Genomic DNA, 15,118 nt, shown 5'->3' with positions numbered 1-15,118 from the left:
CTGTGAGCTCATACGAGCTTTGCTCTGCTTATTTAGAGGGACGTGTCCAGGTCTCTGACCGTGCCATTCTGAACAGGCCTAGTCTTGTCCGGTGATATACATTTTTAAAAGTGAGCACTCCACGTCTTACCATATGTATAGAAGTGGCCATTATTCATATTCTTCAAAACACGTGATGTATAATTAAATTAATTTTATTAGGTTTTTGAAATGCTTTTATTTTGTTTGTGAGTGTTTCATCTGCATGTATGTTTGTGCAGCACACTCCTGGTACCTTTGGACCTCTTGGAACTGGAGTTTCTGGTGATCCTGAGCCACCATGCGGGTGCTGGGGACCAAATTCAGGTTCTCTGCATAAGCAGTAAGTGCTCTTAGCCACGGAGCCACCGTTCCAGCCCAAATTAAATTTATTTTTGTTATACTTCTGATCCCATGAAATGAACAATTTTCATGCTATTTATAGTACAGTCGGGAACATTTCCTGTCGTCAGCAAGCTCTTCAACTAGTGCATTCTAGTGAAGATCGTGGGTTCCTTTATGTTAAGTTCCTACACAATGAAAAACCACTGAAGGTAAGGACAGGACCCTTCTAATGCCTTTAATTCTATGTTCACCAACTAACTTTATCACCAAGAGACCGTCTATTCTTCTAAACCTTTTTTGTTTGTTGTTCATTTTTTTCAAGACAGGGATTCTCTGTGTAGCCCTGACTCTCCTGGACTCACTTTGTAGACCAGACTGGCTTCAAACTCATAGAGATCTGCCTATGCTCACCAGTCACCATGCCCGGACCTTCTAAACTTTTTGTCAGCACCACAGAGAATTCTAAGAATCATTCTTAAATGAATTAAAGAGAAGATCATATTTTAATTATTAGTAAAATTGAACTTTTTCATTTATATTCTTAATCTGTTTACCTTCACTGGGAGTCATTTCTTCATATCTTTAACCAGCTTTCTGTTGAATAAAATTGTTTTGATTTATAGGAATGCTTTATATATTAAGAAAACTTCAGTTTATTTATCAAACATTATAAATATCCCCCAGTATGTTACTTATTTTTTCATGCATGATGTTATGCGACACAATTTTTCCAGACATCCAAAACTAGCAGTCTTCTTTTGTTTCATTCATGGTTAATGCTGGCCTGGTTTTGTATTGACCCGTGTTTGGTCTTCCACTAAAGTAAAAACAGAAGTGGCTTGACTTTTCCTTTTTAACTATGTCATCATTCCAGTGGAATTTAATTTTACGTTTTGCTCACAGTAAGCCCTGAATCTTGTTTTCACAGTTGTTGCCCGCTTGTTCCAACAATGGCCACAGCCTGACCTGTTCTCTCCCTTTTCACCTTTCACACAGGTAGCCTTTGCAAATCCCCCTGCTGCTCATTCCCAGTTTTGTTACATCAGATAATGTAGCTGACTCAGTTTTCCTACGTGAGGAAATGCACTCACATTTCTCCTTTATCACATACTATGGGATTCAGTTGGGAGTTATCATGCGGTGTTGCCAAATGAATTTTTGTGGCCAGTAAACGGTTTAAGCTCCTATCCCTCTAGGTCTTTCTATCTTCCTCTTCTTCCATAAGATTCCCTGCACTCTGCCCAAAGTTTGGCTATGAGTCTCAGCATCTGCTTCGGTACCCTGTTGGGTAGGGTCTTTCAGAGGCCCTCTGTGGTAGGCTCATGTCCTGTTCCCTGTCTTTTCCTGCTTCTGTTGTCTATTTGTCCTTCTGCATGAGGATTGAGCATCTTCCCTAGGGTCCTCCTTGTTGTTTAGCCTCTTAAGTAATATAGATTTTAGTATGTTTATCCTATATTATAGGTTTAATATCCACTTATAAGTGAGTACATACCATGTGCGTCTTTCTGCTTCTGGGATACCTCACTCAGGATGATCTTTTCTAGTCCCCACCATTTGCCTACAAATTTCATGATTTCCTTGTTTTTAATTGCAGAGTAGTATTCCATTGTGTAAATGTACCACAATTTCTGAATCTATTCCTCAGTTGAGGGGCATCTGGGTTGTTTCCAGATTCTGGCTATTACAAATAAAGCTGCTAGGAACATGGTTGAGTGAATGTCCTTGTTGTACAGTTGAGCCTATTTTAGATATGGAGAGGATGGGAGCTCTACAAGGAGACTAATTAGCCAAAAACAACTGGGCCTAATATCTGCAAGGATCAATACTCCAACCAAGGATGTTCATGGAGAGGACCTAGGCCCCCTGCTCAGATGTAGCCCATGGCAGTTCAGTCTCCAAGTGGGTTCCCTAGTAAGGGGAACAGGGACTGTCTCTGACATGAACTCATAGGCTGGCTCTTTGATCACCTTCTCCTGGAGGGGGGTGCAGCCTTGCCAGGCCAAAGAGGAAGACAATGCTGCCAGTCCTGATGAGACCTGATAGGCTAGAGTCAGATGGAAGGGGAGGAGAACCTCCCTTATCAGTGGACTAGGGGAAGGGAATAGGGGAGAAGAGGGAGGGAGGGTGGGACTGGGAGGTGACAAGGGAGGGGGCTACAGACAATAATCAAAGTGAATAAATTGTAATAAATAATAAATAAATTTTAAAAAATGTTTAAGCTTGTAAATGTTGTTTATTTCCTTTATGCCTTAAGAGTGTTTTAATATTTCATTTACAGTAGTATTTGGTAGTACAGCGTGTATCAGTGGGGCAGAATGGTGGCGGCTCTATGCAGTCATGTGTTGGGCTATGCCTTTCTAGCTTCCTTTGTGTTGGTATTTGTGAGGTCTGGCCACTCTGAGATTTCTGGTCTTGCGTTTCCAGAAAGTTTCTGTTTCCCATTATGCTTCAGAAAGCAATTACAGTAATTCTTCTTGCTCCTTCTGACTCAAGCAACGATGATTAAGCCTCTATTTCTTACAATTAAAGAATAAATAAACCCGCTAGGAACACCATGCACATCCTTCAGGGCTGAAGAAGGGACTGGTTCATCAGATGCGGGGGTGTACCTGGAAATCCAACTGGATGTCTAAGGGAGGCAGGCAGTCCTGGTAGCTGGGACACCTTCTACTGAGCATCTGCCCTATAAAGTCTGTTGAGAGTAGCCAGAGCTTAGCTGGTCTAGATGCTCTCATTCAACAGTCTGCTGTAGCGCTGTAATGGGATCTACACCGTGGGTTTTGTAGTTGGCACATTCTCAAGGGATTGGTAAGTGCCTCCCCCCACCTCCCTGGAGGCTACAGTTTTAACCTCTCCGGGCTTTCAGCCACTGTCCAGTACATATCCAGTGCCCACACCTTTCTCCTGATCCTCGGGTCTTCCCTTTGCAAGTACTGAATTTAGGGTTCCCATTCTTTTCTTTCAGATGAGTTCTGCTCCCTTGAAAGAGTGTCTGCCGAGCATTTCTTAGGTCTTCTGTACTGTAGCAGTGCTTGAGTTGAGTTTCTAAGCTGCTCCCTGAGTTTCCCCTATTGTTTTCATCCCTCTGAAAACAGATTTTTCAAAGGAATATGGGAGAATTAGGCTTTTGTGCTCCAATTACCACAGGAGGTAAGAAATTGCTTCTTGGTGTTTAATTTTTTTCTTATTTAAAAACTGAAAAAGAATTGATTTAAAAAAGTAATACTTCTTTGGTAAGGTATTGTGGCTGTACCTTTTAGTCTCAGCACTCAGACAGCCAGATCACTGTGAGTCTGAGGCTGGCTTGGTCTATAGAGGTCAGTTCCAGGTCAGCTTGGGATGTATAATAAGACCCTGTCTCATCACTATCACCATAACAATAATAAATAATAACAACACTATTTCCTTACTGATTCTGCTGAACCAATCATGGGGAGAAACAAAACAAATGGGGATTGTTAGTAAAAATGCCAGGACATTTTCAATAGTTTTAATTCTCTTAGAATATAATCTGTCCTTCCTTCCTTCTTTTTTAAATTCCCTTCCCACCTTTTCCTTCCTTCCTTCCTTCCTTCCTTCCTTCCTTCCTGCCTTCCTGCCTTCCTTCCTTCTTTCTTTCTTTCTTTCTTTCTTTCTTTCTTTCTTTCTTTCTTTCTTTCTTTCTTTTTTGAGATTTTGATGTATTCTTCCTCCCATGTTATTTTGTTCTTTGTTGCTGTTCACATGTTTGAATCAGGGGTTCATGTGGTACAGGCTGGTCCCGAACTCTGTGAAGTAAAGGATGATTTTTTTCATTCCTCATCATCCATGTGCTGGGGTTACAGTCACATGCAGCTTCATACTTTCTTTACTCTCCGTCTTCTCCTTTACAGTCAGCTTGTTCGAAGGTACCTGTAAGTGATGTAAGAAATGAACTCACTCAGTTACCACATCTGAATGTCACCACTTAGCTCTGTGCAAAGGCATGTGTAGGAGATCCCAAAGGAAGCCTAGTTCTGGCTGCCGCAATGCCTGCTATAGAACTCTGAGCAGACTTCAAAAGGGGGGAAGAGACACAGCACGATTTGTCATCAGGTAAATGCAAGCTGAGACCACAACGAAATGGCATTGCACACCCACCCGGAGCAGGAATCTAAAAAGGAAACAACAGAAGGGTCTGTGAAGACCTGCAGAACCTATGCTCCAGGGCGCAGGGAACCCCTCGAGAACGTTAGCAGTAGTGATGACCGCACAGTCCTGCGGATATACCATAAGCCACTGAAACATGCAGCTTACGAAACCCATATGTGCTTTCTAATAGTATGAAATAAACCAAATTTCACAGTCTTTTTTTTAATACCTCAAAACTTTAAGAAGAGGTGAGGGAAGAGTTGCTTCATTCAGAAAAAAGAGATTTTAGATGAATTCACTGAAGAAAGCAAAACAGCATTGAATCCAGACCACAAAGAACAAGGCTCAACATAACAAAACCCGGAGTCTTCTCTGTAAATGCCAGACCTTTTCTAGCTCTCTCTGTTGCAGGTGAGGAACTTGAGGAGCAATATCGGGGGTAATTCGAACATCCCGAACACACCCTAGAAGTCCAAGTCACCACGGTTGCCTGCACCCGTACCCCCAGGAAACCAGAGGGTCACTAAGTCTGGCTGGATGCCAGCCTAGCTCCAGGATCAGTGAGAATCTTTGTCTAAAGAGAGCAGGGCAGACAGTGATAGAGAAGGACCCCTGGTGTCTTTTCTCCTCTTGTCTCCATATGCACACGAATGTGCTCACACACAAATATACTATACTACACACACACACACACACACACACACACACACACAATCTCAAGGTTAAGAGAGGTCAAGGTGGCTTACCCATGACCTCACAGTAAGCAAATGGCAGGGGGAGGGGATCGGTGGGGAGGCAGCTCTAGAAGTTGAATGTTCTACAGGAGTTTGAGTGGTCTACATAGAGAGGACACACAATAATGGCTCAAGGAGAGAAACCTTCACAGGGTGGGAACCTGTCTGCACTTGAAACTGAGACCAGTCTGGAAAAGCAGGACCAAACTATGGGAGAATTTATGTGCCTGACTGGCAATTCAGACAGACTTCCTACAGACTCTTCAATGAACCAGGACCTCCTAGAGCAGCTTCCTCAAGGTTGAAAAGGTTGGGGGAAAGCCCCTTCAAAATTTCCAAGACATAGGATACTCAGTAAACTTTCAGGCTCCCCATCAAGCAGTAAACAATTGTGGGAAAGTTCAGATTTAGATGAGTAGGGAAGAATTTGGAAATTGCCTTATGTGTAACAATACTCAGAACACTCTGAAATCTTATTTGAAGATTTCCTAATTTTTTAATTTTTTCCTTCCTTCCTTTCCTCCCTCCCTCCCTCCTTCCTCTTTCTTTCTCTTTCTTTCTTTCTTTCTTTCTTTCTTTCTTTCTTTCTTTCTTTCTTTCTTCAGAAACAGCGAGAGAATAATAGTTTGCTGATTTCCTTAAGGTACCTGTATTTTCCATTAAGTCTTAAATGATCAAGTTCTCAGTTACTTGTGCCTGAATAACGTTGCAGGCACTGTTCACAATTTCACAATTTCACAGCTGAAATATGGAATTGTATCCAGATACCCTACCCTTCACTGGATGAAAAGATAAAGAGAACATGGAGTGTTTATGCAGTGGAATGCCACTCAACCATAAAATGAATCAAATTCCCATCATTTGTAATATTGTAGGTAGAACTGGAGGTCACTGTGTTAAGTAAAACAAGCCAGACAGAAAAACAAACACTGCACATTCTTACCCTTTTAACAACCAAAAAGTCATTGGGAGGTGGTGGTGGTGCATGCCTTTAAACCCAGCACTCAGGAGGCAGAGACAGGAGGATCTCTGTGTTCAAGGCTAGCCTGGTCTACAGAGTGAGTTTCAGGGAAGCCAAAGCTACACAGAGAAACCCTGTCTCAAACCCCCACAACAAAACAAAACAAAACAAAAAACCCAAAAAGTCAAGTTTGTAGAAGCACAGAACAAACATTCCATTACTAGATGTAGGGAAGAATAAGAGAGTGGGAGGACAGAAAAAAATTAAGAGGAACTTATAGACACTGGGAAGATGCTGGGGGAAAGATCCTTAAGTAGACTATGGGGAAGGGATCGGTCCTTGAGTAGAAGCAGCAGGAAGCATAGAATGAATGCGCAGTGTATGCAGTGAGGAAGTGTCACTGTCAAGAATTCCACTAATTATACAAATAATATGTATTTAAAGTATAATTTCTAAAAATCAGCAAAGACACAGCATAGCACAGAGCTGTATCACAGATCAGTTCACACAGTCAGAACCAGCGCAGCTGACTCCGCTGTCAGGGGGTTGTAGGTTCGTGCATGGGTAGGACTGCACCTGTCTTCCTCTTGTTTATTTTAACATTGGGCCACTTTCTGAAACAGAGTAGAGAAGGGAGAGGGCATTTTCAAAGAGGCAAAATTGAGATAGAAGTAAAAAGAATAAATAAATACCCCCCCACACACCCTTATGCTTGTTTCTGTTTCCCAATCCTCTCTCTCAGATTTTCTTCTTTATCTCAAGTTCTTTGGGCTATGTCACAATTGCTCAGCTTTCTGAATCCTGTAATTTGCTGTTGCCACTAAGAGGAGGAACACAGTCACCTCACGGATCAGTCCTTCAGTGCCTCTTTAAGGGTGCACAGAGCCAAGGTATTGTCGGGATCACACAGCCTGACTCACAGAGCATGAGACCAACTTGTGGAACAGCAGTACTAGAGCACAGGTAAAACGGAAGCAGGCCAGACTCTTAGCGAAGATCTGCAAGAACCAAATGACTTGTGCATCTGGGGATCCATTGTCACACTCAGGACAGAAGGGCTGCCCTGCGTAAGCTGGGAGAAAGGGGCTCCATGCTAACCTTGCTAGCCTCCAACACCTGAGCAAAGCAAAGGCCACTGAAGCCAAAACAGGAGGAAGCCGCCAGTCCTGAGAGTTCAGCTCAGGCCTCCTCCATCTCACAGCCACCCCTGCTTGAGTCTAGTCCTGATTACAGCTCTTAAACTCCTGGCTTCAAGTACGGATATTTTGGTCTACCTACCTTACCTGTGAAAACAAGATAAAAGAAAATATATACCCTAAGGTGAAACCCAAGGAAAAATAAATATAAGAGCTATAATTTTCAGATCTAGAAAAGCAGGTTACTCAGAGTAATTCACACATTGTTGAAAGACCAATTAGAGCCATTAACAAGTTGTTGGCACTGACTCTGAACTCTCTGCTCTGATTTAACCTGGAACCATGCAGGAGCTGCGTGTCCTTCACATGACGCATTATAATCAAAACGCATAAACAGCTCTCAGTGTGCAACCCTACAAGGGCACTTTACCTGCACGTATACATTTTAGACCCTGCTCTCATCCTCAAGAGTCTAGTCACCGATTTGATGGTGTGAAAAGATGTACGTGAAGCGTCCCCAAGAGCGTAAGGCTGTACAATTTCATCAAGAGAAGAGGAGGATGCTGTACACTCAAGGGGCTGCAGCCATTCTAATGGAACTTTTAAACTTCAGAGTCTGAATTTGGCTTTGGAAAATGAATAAAAAGTGAGGCAGAGAAGTAGACCAGAAGGAAAAAAAAAATCATTCTTCCATTCTTTTTTTCTCCCTTTCTTCCTTCTTTCTTTCTTTCCTTTCCTTTTCTTTCCATCTTTCCCTTCCTCTTTTCTTCCCTCCCTCCCTTCCTTCTTCCTCCCCCCTGAAACAGGGTCTCTCTGTGTAGCCCTGGCTATCCTGGAACTTTCTCTGTAGACCAAGCTGACCTCGAACTCACAGAGATCCTCCTGCCTCTGCCTCCTGAGTGCTGGGATTAAAGGCGTGCACAACCACCTCCTGGCTGAAAACGTATTTCTTTAAGTGTGGGCTCCGTCATGAAGTAATAAGATTCAACACCATATGACTTCCCCTTCCCTTCCATATGACTTCCCCTTCCCTTCCCTTCCCTTCCCTTCCCTTCCCTTCCCTTCCCTTCCCTTCCCTTCCCTTCCCTTCCCTTCCCTTCCCTTCCCTTCTTCCCTTCCCTTCTCTTTCCTCTGCCTTCTGACTTCTGTCTTTGCATCTGCATGGGAAGGCTGATAACAGCATCAACTGTGATATTGGGAAGATGCAGTGCGTTTGGTGAGAGTCATTACAAATTACACAATGTAAACATGACACACAGCACATAATCAAGGCTTACTGCTGCTGCATGGAGCAAAAATGAGTAGAGCAAATTTCAGGGCATTTGAGGACCACTTATGTTTGAAGTATTCTGCCAAAGCTACCTACCTCCGATTAATTCAGAACATTGGAAAATCTCTTGAACTGAACCACATGAAATTAATTCCTTGTTATGAGATGCTCTAGAAGAGCAGGGCATTGGTTTTTATTTCATCATATATATATTGAGCTTCCATTCTACATTCAAGGAAAAGGGAATCTGTGTGTCTTAGTCAGCTCATAACAAGATATAATAGACTGGGAGACTTAAATGGCTAAAGTTAACTTCTCATTGTTTTGGGGGCTCAAAGTCCAAACCCATGATGCCAGCATGGTCGGGATTTTGGTAGGGACCTTCCCTGGAGCTACTCGTGCATTCTTGCTGCGCTCCTGTGTGGAGGCAGGGGAGACAGCAGGATGACTGATTCTTCCATCAGGGCACCGACCTCATCATGAGCATTAGGAGCGCACCTCTAAGACCTCACATCAGGAGTTAAGTTCTTAATATATGAATTTTGAAGAAAAACCCTCACAGTTCATAGTACAATTATATTTAAAAATAAGAAAAAATTTCTCTGATGCATTGTATGAGTGGTCTTATGAAGCCAATATTCACATACAATAGCTTTAGGAACAGGAAAAGTTATGATTGTGTTTTTGAAGATTTTTTTTTTTAAATTCATCCACTTTATTTATTTGTGTGTGTGTGTGTATGTATGGGTGTGTCTGTGCATGTGTGTGTATGCGTGCTGAGATCAGATGATAACTTCAAAAGTCAAGTCTCCCTTTCCACTAAGTATTTCTTTGCATTTATCTATGTTCACATGCGCTTGACACAGCTTGCCCAAGGAGGTCAGAGGTCAACTTGGGTGAGTCAGCTCTCTCCTTCCACAGCCTGAGTTTCAAGTCATCAGGCTTGAAAACAAGGACCTCTACCTTGTTTGAAGCAGGGTCTTACTTGAGGCTGCTGCCTGCTGGCTGAGGAGCTGCCCGCTGATTTTTCTGCCTCCTGAATGTAGCCTTATAGGAGACAAGGATCACAGCCATCTTGCTTTTTATGTTGGTCCTGGCATTGAACTGAGGTCGCTTTATGTATCAACGGCTTCTACTTGCTTCTATCATCTCCTTGGCCTATCTTTGAGGATTTAAATGTATCTTTTCTGGGCAAAAAGGCCATCATTCTGGAAGTTATATTTAAGGTGTTGGATGGGATGGGATTCAGATACTCTGCTCATGTGGAAGAGCAACAGAGTGATGCCAGGAAGATGCTTATGTAAGTCTGCACATAATTATTTATTTTATTTATCTTACCAATCATGTAACAATGGAAAAGTTATTTTGCAATGAAATGTCTAGTAGATTAGGCTGACAAAACAGCTGGAGGGTTTTTTTTTTTTCTTTTTTTTGAGACAGGGTCTGTGTATTCCTGGCTGGGCATTTTGAGATCAGTTGATGACCTCTTCTTCCCACATGGTGGGAAGACCATTGCTGAGCAGTCTCCCCAGCCTCAGGCCAGGCAGTTTTGCAGTTATTACTGCTGTATGGGCAGAAGTTGCTATGTAAGGTGGCCACCACCGTGCCTGGTACAAGCAGGGATTTAAAAAATCTTTTATTTTTAGTGTGTGTGCGCGCGTGCGTGCGTGTCGCCATGCATGTATGTATCGGCACCATCTATGTGTATACCTGGTATCAGAAGATGCCCCCGAGCTGGATGTACAGATGTACAGGTGGTTGTGAGCCACCATGTGGGTGTCAGGAGCAGAGCCTGGGCCATCTGCTAGATCGCCAAGAGCTCTTCACAGCGAAGAGCAGTCTCCCCAGCCCCAGGCAGTTTTGCAGTTATTAATGCTGCATGGGTTAGGGGCACCTTTGCCTCCAGTACCTAGTGGCAATCCTTTCTGCTTCCTTCTGCTACATGATTTTTTTAATCTTAAAAATGGCTCAAAGTTGTAAACGCCTCGTGCCCTAATGAAACTAGATTGCTGTGGTCAGTACGAACACTTAAATAGAAGATTCTGTCAATGAAATTCGAATGAATAGTTTCTCCGAGGCACAAATAACATCACAGTATACTGGGACCTGATAAATTATCTGGTCCCCTAATGAGGTGTTTAATAAATGTGTGCTGACTGAATAACAGTAAAATAAATGAAAGGGAAACAGTCAGACTTGAAGACTTAATAAGTGCTTCTTTCTGGATGGTGGAATTATGATGGCTTTAAAATTTTTTCCATATTTAGCCTCCAAGTTTTTCACATTAAAAAAAAAAACACAACAACAACAAACAGCCAAATTCACAGGCTGGTGTGGTGACACACCCCAGATTTTCCAGCGCTTAGGAAGAAGAGGTTGGAAGATACAAGTCTGAGGCCAACGGAGGCTGTGTGTTGTTTTGTCACTCAGAACAACAGAATCACAAGGAGCATGTAAATACCTTGACTAACTTTCAAACTAGCTTTGAAAGTTCACGGAATGGTTGGGCTTTCAGCAGGACCGTGTGCAGTGCTTGCTCTGTGGCCTTCTGTCACCTCTAAAGATTTCAAGTCACAGGGCAACCCCAGAGCTTTGGGCTCGAGGCTGGTCCGAAGGAAGAGGGTACAAGACAGGTCTACGTCGGAGAGCTCTGGCTGTTTAGGAAGGTCTGTACAGATGAGGAAAGGCGAGAGGAGGCGAAGAACACAGTCCAGGGTCTTCCATGTTACCTGTATGTAAACGCTGCCACGGACACACGCACATACATCTGCTTATGTTTTTCTTTCATTTATCACCAGTGAAACTTTGGGGGCCACGTCCTATCTGCACCAGAGAATGGTTGACTACATTTCAAGAAACTCAGCAGCGATAATCAACCTCTTCAAGAAGGAACTTAAAGAGGAGAAAAAAAAAGGGGGGGGCTTGCTAACTTTGGGGTTAACACAGATTGAAAATGATCACCCTGTTTATTTGCTTCTTATGCTAGACACCAAGTGTCCTTCTTGGAGGGCCACCGCAGTTATTTTCCTCTTGCTTTGTTTTGGAGCTCCCGAGGAAGAGACCACTATCAACTCCTTTTTGCAGGAAGAAAAGCTGGCTAAAAATTCCACAAGCACTTCGCCTTCCTAGCCATCCCCTTTCAAGGGCTTAGGCTGCAAATCCAGGCAACAGAAAGAAAAATAAACCAAAATATGGGTACTTAAAAATGCAATCCAAGTTGAGTTTTACAAACAATGTAATAATAGCCTTTGACGCTGAAAAAAGAGATGAAAAAATTGAATTTAAAAATAAAGAGGCCACCTTCCCAGACACTAACGGGTAGGCTTTAGCTCATTTCATTAAGGGGAATTATGAATTTGCTTTTCAATTAGGTGTCATATCACTGTCACAGCTGTGTCTTTTTCTGTCTTCCAACTTTACCCTGGCCGAATGTGGGAAGTGAATTCGGGTGTGTGTGTGTAATCGGTGACGTCTGGGAAGGATCTTTTACCCCCATTGTTTTCTTGGGTGTCCTCGCTCTGGGGCCCTGACATTCTTCACAGTGTCTAAGGCAATGAAGGAGCAGGGAAGCGCGGGGAAGCTGCACAAAAGACATGCAAAGCCTATCAGCGCAGAAAGATCAATTCAGTGTGCCCAGTGTGCCTGGGATGAGGAGAAAAATACTTCTTCCCAAAGGGAAGGACATCGGTTGACCTGCGGGGGTCCACAAAGAACTGGCCCGCCAGCGGGGGTGGGGGGAGACGAAGACGGGCTTTCTAGGTCCCCAGTCAATGTCTCCGCTGGCGCGCCCTCGCCCCCTGTCCTAAGAGGCCCGAGAGGGTGGGGGAAAGCCGAGCAGGGCGTCCGCGTTTTTCCCCAGCAGCTCTCGGCTTCTCCCACGTCGCAGACGCTCCCTCCTTCATTCATCTTGCAGGCACTGCAGCTCGGAGGCAAGGTGGAGCCGTTCAGAGGCGGGCCTCGTGGCCTTGGCGGCAGCCCGCCCCGCCTCGGAGGGTAGGGCGAGGCAGCGCCAGCCTGCCCGAGTCAGCCCGGAGCTGGCACGGTCCCTCCCAGGTCTCTGGATCTGCAGGACACATCCGCCCCTCCCCGCCTCAATCCCGTGAAGCCTCCATCCGCACCCACGCCTCCAACCAAGTGACAGGCCCGGGAAACGCCAGGCGAGCTACAGCCTTCCTATCTAGGTCTGCCTCCCCGACTGCACGGGTGCGCGCGAAATCACACACACACACACACACACACACACACACACACACGCACGCACGCACAGCTCACCCTCCAGGCAAAGCACACACACACACACACACACACACACACACACACACACACACACACACACACACACACCACGCTCCGGCTGCACCCACACGAGCCGCACAAGACACACAATCCGCCCTTCCTGCAGCGTTCGCGCACACACACAGCCTTCCTGTAGCACGCGTGTGCATTCACCCACAGAGCTCGCTCCTGCTCTCCCTGCAACGCACACACACACACACGCACACACACACACGCACACGCACAGGCAGGCACCCAGCCCCACGGCGGTCCACCCTCCTCCCTCCCGGCTACCCCCGCCGCCCAGCCGGTCTTCCCGGAGCGCCGCGCCCGGCGGCCTCCGCAGGCCCCGCCCCGGGGGAGGAGAGCCGGACGCGCGCGGGAGCCGGCCAGGGGAGGGGACGGGCGGCGGGGGAGTGTCTGGCTGCCCCCGCCCCTCGAGTGAGCGGCTGGGCGCGGAGGTCCCCTCCCTCCCCGCCCGGAGCCTGCCAGCTCCCGCTCGCTCCCGGCCCACTCCCGGGGGGCCGATCCATGGCGCGGGCCGCCGCGGCCACCGCTTCTTTCACACTTTAGTTGCGAGCCGCGCGCCGCGCTCAGAGACTGGAGAGCTGGCCGCGCGCCGCCTTCCTGCACGCACGCACGCGGGCCCGGCTCCGGTTTTTTTTTTTTTTTTTTTTTACTCCAGGCGGCGGGGAGGAGGGGGAGCCCCCGGCCACACTGTAGGGAGGAGGAGGACGTGGAGGAGGGAGGAAGAGCACAGGCGAGGAGGCCAGGGGCGGGGGGCGGGGGGCTTGCCACCTTCGGCCCCCCCCCGCGAGCGCCCCAAGGTAAGCGGGAGCCGCCGCCGGCGCGCTGGGCATCCCGGGTGGGCGAGGGGGGAGGCCTGCGGGGTGTCTGCCGGAGGGATGGGAGCCCCGATCCCCGCGCTGCCGGCGGGCTGCCGGTGCTGGGCTGCCGCTGCCGCTGCTGCGGGGTTGCTAGCTGCAAGGGACCGGAGCCGGGCTGGGGGGAGCTGCGGGGGTAAGGGGGGCGTCTGCCTGCGGGGCGGAGGGGCTGGGATGCGGTTAGGGCCGCTGACGACTTTCGTCACATCGAGGCCTTGGGTGGCTGGTGTGAGACACCCCTCCCTTCCCACCCGCACCCCGCGCCGCCCTCAGCCTTCCTGCTCTTCTTCTCTAGCTTTGCCTGTGGCCGCTGTTACTTTGCAAGCAGGAGCTGGGAAAGGGGGGTGGGGGGGGAGAAAGCCACCCAAATTTAGAATCTTTGGGTAAGTCTCCGAGTCCCTTCTCTCGCTCCCGCTGCTGGGATGCGTTTACGTGGGTGATGCCGATCCCCCGGGTTTCCGAAGTTTTGACCTTTTCGGGGTGGCTTGTTTTCTGTACATCTGTTTGCCTTCCTGGCTATATTTATTATTCGAGCCCTCACGCGGCAGCCCGAGGGTGCTTGGTTATGTTACAGGAGCGGATTTCTCTCCCCTCTGCAGGCAGTTCGAGAAGTGCCGCGGTGGCTGGGCTGCCTTTGCTCAGCTGCTTAATGTCCTTCCCTATCAGTCGCCCTGCCCCCTCCCTCCAGAGAGATTTTTTTTTTATACCCCTGTTTAATGTGTGTGTGGGAGAAGTCCCTAGGCTGAAAGGCTTTCATCGCCCATTCATTCCTCCTGTGAAGGCCCTGAATGGCTCAGGCATGTTGATAAAATTTGGGGGGGGGGGGTGCCTTTTCTTGCTCATGGAGTTGCACGGGCCAGAGATAAAAATATACACACCCGAACACATTAATCTTGAGAGATAGCAAATAGCAAGCACAGTTTGGGAGGGAAGTGATTTGTTTCCAGGAGGAAGTTGGCAACCTATGAGATACCTTCGTCGCATGAGAGTTAGGGAAAGTGTTCTAAAATAGAGCTTATGTTCTGTGTAGATGGAACACAGCCATAAGTTCAGCTGCTGAGCAGCTCTGAAAGCGATGCACCCCGATCAACCAGAACCTCCAGTGAGGACGCTCTACACTGACTCACACACTGGGAGGGGGCCGGTTGTCCACGGGTTCCCTGCAGTACTTTTTACCTTTTAGACGCATGGGGGAACTGACAAGCTCATTACACAAATGGTTACAAGGAACACCTTCCAATTCAAGGCGCTGGTGTTCCCGTCCTACCTAATGAGAATAACCTTTGAGTTGGGTAGAATTGGGCCGTACCAGGATGAAACAAACACGGGTGGCGTGGGCCTGGACTACTTCAGCTCCCAGGGGGGAAGAGTGGGTGATGTTTAAG

General features: G+C 46.8%; 1 protein-coding gene across 1 annotated transcript in view; it reads left to right on the top strand.

The window, feature by feature from the left end:
- Positions 1 to 13,205: 13,205 nt before the first annotated feature.
- Positions 13,206 to 15,118, top strand: part of C11H1orf21 (chromosome 11 C1orf21 homolog) — a 194,291-nt gene continuing 192,378 nt past the window's right edge. Inside the window, exon 1 of the mRNA XM_060364451.1 lies at positions 13,206 to 13,676. The gene's annotated coding sequence lies outside the window, so the exon portion shown is untranslated. The remainder of the gene's footprint in view (positions 13,677 to 15,118) is intronic.

The sequence above is a fragment of the Meriones unguiculatus genome, chromosome 11 (genome assembly GCF_030254825.1).
Source record: "Meriones unguiculatus strain TT.TT164.6M chromosome 11, Bangor_MerUng_6.1, whole genome shotgun sequence".
In the NCBI taxonomy this organism is placed as follows: domain Eukaryota; kingdom Metazoa; phylum Chordata; class Mammalia; order Rodentia; family Muridae; genus Meriones; species Meriones unguiculatus.
The sequence above is the reverse complement of the archived record's forward strand: the minus strand, read 5'-3'. Positions and strand labels throughout refer to the sequence as shown.